Here is a 6,592-nt window from a genome sequence, read left to right as displayed (position 1 = left end):
GCTTAATGGTGGCAATGACATCTGAAAGCTGAGACCAGGAAAACAGCCAGGATGAAATTCAGTCATGCTACAGGGAAATGCCTTGTGCTCCTCCTTGGGTGATGTTATCTGGGCCAAAAAGACACATCCAAAAACCATTAGATAACATTTCTGTTTGTTTCTCTGCACAGCTCTGAAGTGACACATTGGCTTGGGATTAATGCCTTGAGAAATGCTCTGCTGGTGCTGCGGGGCATCCCCAAAACTGGCCACAGTCCAGACACCCCAAGGACTTCATTTCACCGGGGAGTACAACCAGTCTCGCGTCCCTTCTGTCTGCAGCAGCTGGCTCCCACCATGAGGCTCAACGCACTCAGCCTGTGGTGAGCTTCGCTCAACATGAATTATTTATATTTTCTGTCTTCCTTGCTGGGCTTTGCTGGGGAGGCTCTTTCCTTTTCTGTGCCTCAGTCTCTCCAGGTGGTAACAGGGGTGAGCCCTGCAGCTGTGGGTTGCTAGTTTTGCAGAAATGATCCCTGAGTTCTCCTCTGGGGCTTTTTTTTTTCCTCTCCCCACTACTGAAAACTGAAGTCATTTGGGCTGAAAGGCAAATAGTTGCTCTGTGTGTATGAACAACCCTCAATTCTTGCTGCAGTCCTGTAGGAACAGCCTGGATTCTTATTTTTATTTCCCCTTCTGGTGTCAAAGAAAGCTGGAAAGATATAAATATGCTGTGAAAGTTAACAAAAAAAAAAAGTCTGTTAAACTTTTGGTAGAAAAAACCTTATTGTCCAAATGCAACAGAACCCTGAATCACCCTAATTTTGAGGAAGATGGTGTCTGCACAAAGACCAAGAGGTATGTGCAAGGTGTTTGTTCTCTGGACGGCCTGTCCAAGTATACAGAGGTCTGCTGCATTGGCTCAGGACTTGGCACCTACAGCAGGCAAGATTGCCAGGAGGAGTTGCACAGTGGCAAACAGCTGGGATCCCTACCACTGTGCCATCCCTCCCGTTGTCCGGCAAGATAGGCGTGCATAGGAAGGTAGGAATGGGCACGGCTAGCAGAGCTGCACGCTTAAATCCGAGAGCAGAAAGGTCCTGCCCATCACCTTGCACAGCCTGGTGCACGGGTCCTGAGGGAGAGAAACGCGGTGTCTCTGGTTCCTGCTCCTTCCTCTGCTCCAGTCACTCTGAGCATAATCCATCCACCCTCCATCTCTGCCTGTTTTCAAGTCATCCCCAGGCCTGGGCAAGCTCTGATGCAAGGGTTGTGTTTTGCTCGGCTGTATTGCTGATCCTCCTTAGCAGTCAAAAAATGGTTGTCCTGGTTTTGGCTTTTTTTCTGGCCTCAGAAAGCCAAAACCAGTTGTTCTGAGTGGCTTTTCCCTGTCCTAAAAATGCCCAGGAAGAAATAATGCCTACAAGAAGACTTAGCAGAGCTCTCTGCAAAGAGCAGGCACCATGAACAGGCACTGATGGTGATGAGCCTTTTGCAAGGACAAATGGCAGCTGAAGCCTGATCAGTGGCTTAGAGCACATTTGTGCTTGTGCATGTGAGAGTGTGTGTATGTACATGTGTAGACCCAGGGGTTTTCTGTCATCTTTCTCCTCTGTCACAATATGATGTTTTTATCCATGTGATTAAATGAGTTTCGCGATTGCTAAAAGCACGCTTCACCAATCGAAAGGAAAGTGAGGAAATGGATATGAAATCCTGCCCTGGGGTGAGAATCACATCCCTGCTTTTGTACAATGTGTAATTAACCAGTGGAACTCATTCCTGTGATATATTATTGAGGCAAATCGCTGTAGTAAGCTTCAAATAACGATTAGACAGCAGTGCGGAAAGGAGAGTTTCACAGAGCAGTGATGTCTCCAGTTCCCACTGCTTGGAGTAAAACAGCCCAGCTCCCCTGCATCAGAAAAAAAGAAACTGCAACACATTTTTGTCACAAGGCATAGCACAGGCGACTTGCCAGCTGCACGGACTGGCAGCTGAGCCTCCTGCTTCTGCAGACATCAGAACCAGGGCGGCGAGGAGAGGACGGTGCTCTGGGCAGAGGAAGTACAGTAACCAGGGAGCTAAATGAGAGTGCAGGAGAGCTGGATCCTCAGGCACTCGAGGGCACAGGTCCATCCTCTTTAATGTTAGGCATCACCCAGGCATGCCCCACCGTTAGCCTGGCAGGTGCTTAGGGTAAGTCTTAAAAACCAAAGTACGCAGTGAGTGCTCCATCCCTGCATCACCCTCGTGGAGATATCTCGGCACCCCAGGGCTGACTAAATGACACCAGGCACTTCAGCTGAGGCAAACGAAACGACAATAATGTGTCACATGTAGAGACGGATGCACGGATGTGTCTTAATAGGAGCTGTCCTCAATGGCAAGATGTTTAGGGAGAGGAAAAAGCCCCTCAGTGCCCATCCTCTTATGCTATAAGAAATAGTTAAGAGCTGCTCCTATCTCACTTTTTCCACAAATGCTCATAGACCATCTCTTTTCCAAGCTGAGGTATCCTGGCTGTGTGGGGCATAGTTTACTGAATATTTCAAGTTATCAGGAGCCAGCACTATGGCTGATAGAAGAAATCAGATCATGTCCTACATCTCCACCGTTAAAGTAGTCTTCCCCTGTGCCAGCACACCTGTTCGTGTCATATTCTGAACTGGTCTGGGACAAGGACCCAAGCATTTTGTTTGACTAAAACTGAGCTGATGCTTTCAGTGAACGCATGAAACAATTTCCCAAAGAGACAATGACTTATTCAGCTCTATTTTGGGGAGTAACAGTTAGAGTTCATCAATTTATACCTATCAATAGGATTATTTTGTCCTCCCATAGACATTACTTTGCATTTGCTGACATTACATTTCACCTGTCAATCATGAAATCCCTTTGCACTTCTCAAACATCTGTATTTATTTTACCTTGCTGCAGATTATAGCAGTGTCCTACCAGTAATGTCCCGTCATGAATATATGTCATCTATTTGTAGGTTTATTTCTTGCTCTTTAACTTCTTCAACCTAAAGCAGACCTTCCTTCTCACCTCATGACAGGTTAATGTTTGTAGGAGCTTTCCAGAAGAAGTTTTCCCAAAAGACTGGCTTAGGAATCCAGATGGGTTGTCTTGACTAGGTCACCAGTCCAAAGACTGAGTGATTACTTCAGAGAGCTCTAGTGTATCTGGGACATACAACATCATGTTGTAAAAGCTGTGTGGTTTCCTCCCCGGTGGATAATATTGATCTGAGTATGCCTGTATCTTTTCCATTTCCATCAACTTATTGACTAAAAAATCAGACATACTGGTCTGTAGTTTCCTCGATAAGCTTCGTAACCTTTTTAAAAGATGATGTTGCATCTTACCATTCTTTTACTAGTGAGGTTAATTTTAATTTAGGATTGTGCTTTTCAGGAGTTGTTCACCAATTCCATGTTTGAGGTCCTTCAAAACTTTTAGGTTAGTATCATATAACTCTGGTAAATTGTTTTTGATAATTTAATCCGTTCCATTGACAAATTAGGTTAAAACGGTTCCTTGCATTCATCTCTACTAAAGGAATACCAGGTTGAATTCATATGCTTGAGCTTCAACAAAGTAAATAAACAACAATGCAAACAATTGATGTATTTTTTATTATAGGAAAGTGTCTTCCCTGAGTGGCCCTTTTATACTTCAATTGTGTTTACTTAAACCAATGCGCTGGCAGACTCTCTGTTTCTGATGTTTTTATATGTGTTTTTATGTCTTTAGTAAGTTGTTTTTCAAGACATCTTTTGCCTTCTTTTACTGGTTTTACATTTAACTTATGAAAGTTTGTGATCTTTCACATTTTCGTCATAGAGGCATGAATTCCAATACTGAAGGATTTTTTTTCTTCCTAATAGCCTGCTTTGCTCTGTTCTTCAACTGAGCAGAGTTTTTGTTTATGAGTGTGGTCTTTCAGCATCCTTTGTAATAGTGATATTTATTTACTTCAAACCAATTTATGATATCTTTAAGCGGTGTTGCTTGTCTGCAAATATTTACTCTTTTAGCTGCACCTTTTGCCTCCCTCTGAACTGGCATCCTCATCTTTTTGTATTGTCGTTTTTGAAAGTTAGATGATGTAGTATAACTCATCCCTACTCCTCTTGTGACAGTTTAAATCAAGCAGTGTAAAAAGTTGAGATCAGATGGTAAAAACTCCTCTGTGACTCACATGTTCGTGTAAAAAATACTCAGATCTGTACAGTTTAGCCTTCTGGTTCAGACCTGGGGTCTAAACTGATGTAAATCAGATGAATGGATTTAAGGTAGCCCCTGCGGCTTCTACATCGGTGCAGCTAAATGTATATTTCAAATTGCATGTGTATTTCAAATGATGTGAACCTGTACATGGAGCAGGACTTGAAGAATAAGTATGATAAGTTGGTGCTTTTTAAAAAGCTTATTCAATATCTACCATGACGAGACTTAAATAGCCATGCAGATTTTTGCCCCGTGGTGAAAAGGTAAGCTAAGCCCCATGCATTTGCCTGCCTGCAAGTGTGTGTGTCTGTGCACAATCACTGGAAGCTTATTTACACTCAGCAAACAGCTGCCTAATTGATGGTTAGGCGTATCTGCCTCTGCCCCAGTTGGCAGGCTCGTAGCGTGTTCTTTGCTTTCCTTTTCAAAATCATAAATCACGTTTCCAAACGAAATCTCTCTTAAGGAAACAATTGAGAATCAAGGCTGTTGTGCCAGAAATCACACAGCCCTTGGAGCTGATACACATGCACATGCAAGAAATACTGTCTGCACTTCAGCTATGGCTGTCCTTGTTCTTGAGCATCACCATCCGGAGAGGATCCGAAGCCCTTGTTGCACAGAGGCCAAAGGCTCCGTGGCAGAGAGCGAAGCAGAGCGTGTTAAAGACATCAGCAGGGTCAGAAGTGAGGTTGAGAGGAGTTGGCAGAGCAGGGATCCAGCACAGCAGCTACAGAAGCTCGTCAGATTGTGGTGCTGCTGCTAGAGAGAAGGAAGCCAACAGGAAAGAGGGGGGAAAAGGCCAAAAAATACAACTGTGCTGACTGGAAGGAAACTGCTTGAAAAGCAGAAATCCAGGTCTGCAAGGAACGTGCCCAGTGGCCTCCATGACTTCAGAATTGCGGTGCAGAAATCACCGAATTTATCCCTGGTGAATTCGGACAAACAACACATGGCCTCTTTGTAAGCACAGCAAATCAGAGCATGAGCAAAGAGCATTTATGGTGCATTCCTTTTTCAGAAAATAGAAAGAATATTGCTGTGTATGCTCCTGTTTTTACTCAGCATTTTTGACCTGAAAGTACAAAATGTCATGAAGAAAATGAAACAATGGGTAAACCAGTGCCATTTATTCATTTACTCCCACAGTCCTACATCAATTTATACCAGCTGTTGAGTTTTGCTTTGGGCTGGTTATTCCCTGCTCAGGATCATCATCTGTGCCAGCACAAAGTGAGGGAAGTTGGCTCTTCTAGCTGAAGGATTATGCTCTTTTCTTCAACTTCTGTCTGAGATTTTCCCTACTGGAAGAAGGGGACAAAATTCCTTGAAAACATCTTTGCTTCCTCCACCAGAAAAAGCCCTGTGCTCTTAAGGCTGTGCTACTCTCCAGGTGGCATGTACCCTTGTCTGGGCTCCCTCTCTGGAGTCCCTTAGGGCAGCACAAGGGTTGGAGAGGAAATGGCAATGCCACATGGTGCTGGTGCCCACCAGCATGAGACCCAACCATGCCCTTCTGCACTGCCTGTTGGTATATCAACATGTCCTAGATCATAACCATTGAATCACAGTGTCAGGAAAGGGCCCAGTACCCAGTGATAACTAACCTCATCCTTGTCTGAAGTCACATTGGACTTCCACAAGTTGCTCTGGCCTTTGCAGAGAGTCCCAGCCATGGGGCAGTGCTGGTCTCTACCAATGTCCCTGCTCTGCACAGGTGGTGTTTTCACTCAGATGCTGGACCAGAATGGGTGCACAACCTCTGGGTGCTGGTAGAGACACTTCACAGTGACCTATCTGCAAAACATGACCTCTTCAACACAAGGAACAGCTCATGAGGTGTCTAAGACTGGCAAGGGAGGATTCCAGGGAAATGGAATGGAACAAAACAGAAAGGAATAGAATAGAATAGAATAGAATAGAATAGAATAGAATAGAATAGAATAGAATAGAATAGAATAGAATAGAATGTTTCAGTTGGAAGGGAAGTACAATGATCATCTAGTCCAACTGCTGACAAATTGACTTACAGCTAGAGCAGAAACCCACATTTGAACTCCATCTGCTGTATTTGGTTGACATGTTCTCTGGAAAATGACAATGTCTCTTTGAGTCTCTGTTTCCCTGTCTGTGGAGAAGGCAGTTTTCACTATCTGCTTTATATGACTGTTAGACATTGGTTAAATGTCTCATCATCCAGGTTGTGTTATCTATAAGATCTCATTTTCTGGCCTGATTGCATGATTGGAGTTAACTGTGGGGTCAGGTGGGGATTAACATTATAATTATTAACTGAGATGTTAACAGGGCTAAGGCTGACAGCTGCTCCATGATCACACTTCCCAGTGATAGAGATGGATACCCTGGGAGAACCTGC

Source organism: Tauraco erythrolophus, chromosome 24 (assembly GCF_009769465.1).
Source record: "Tauraco erythrolophus isolate bTauEry1 chromosome 24, bTauEry1.pri, whole genome shotgun sequence".
NCBI classification, from domain to species: domain Eukaryota; kingdom Metazoa; phylum Chordata; class Aves; order Musophagiformes; family Musophagidae; genus Tauraco; species Tauraco erythrolophus.
This window is presented reverse-complemented; position numbering follows the sequence as displayed.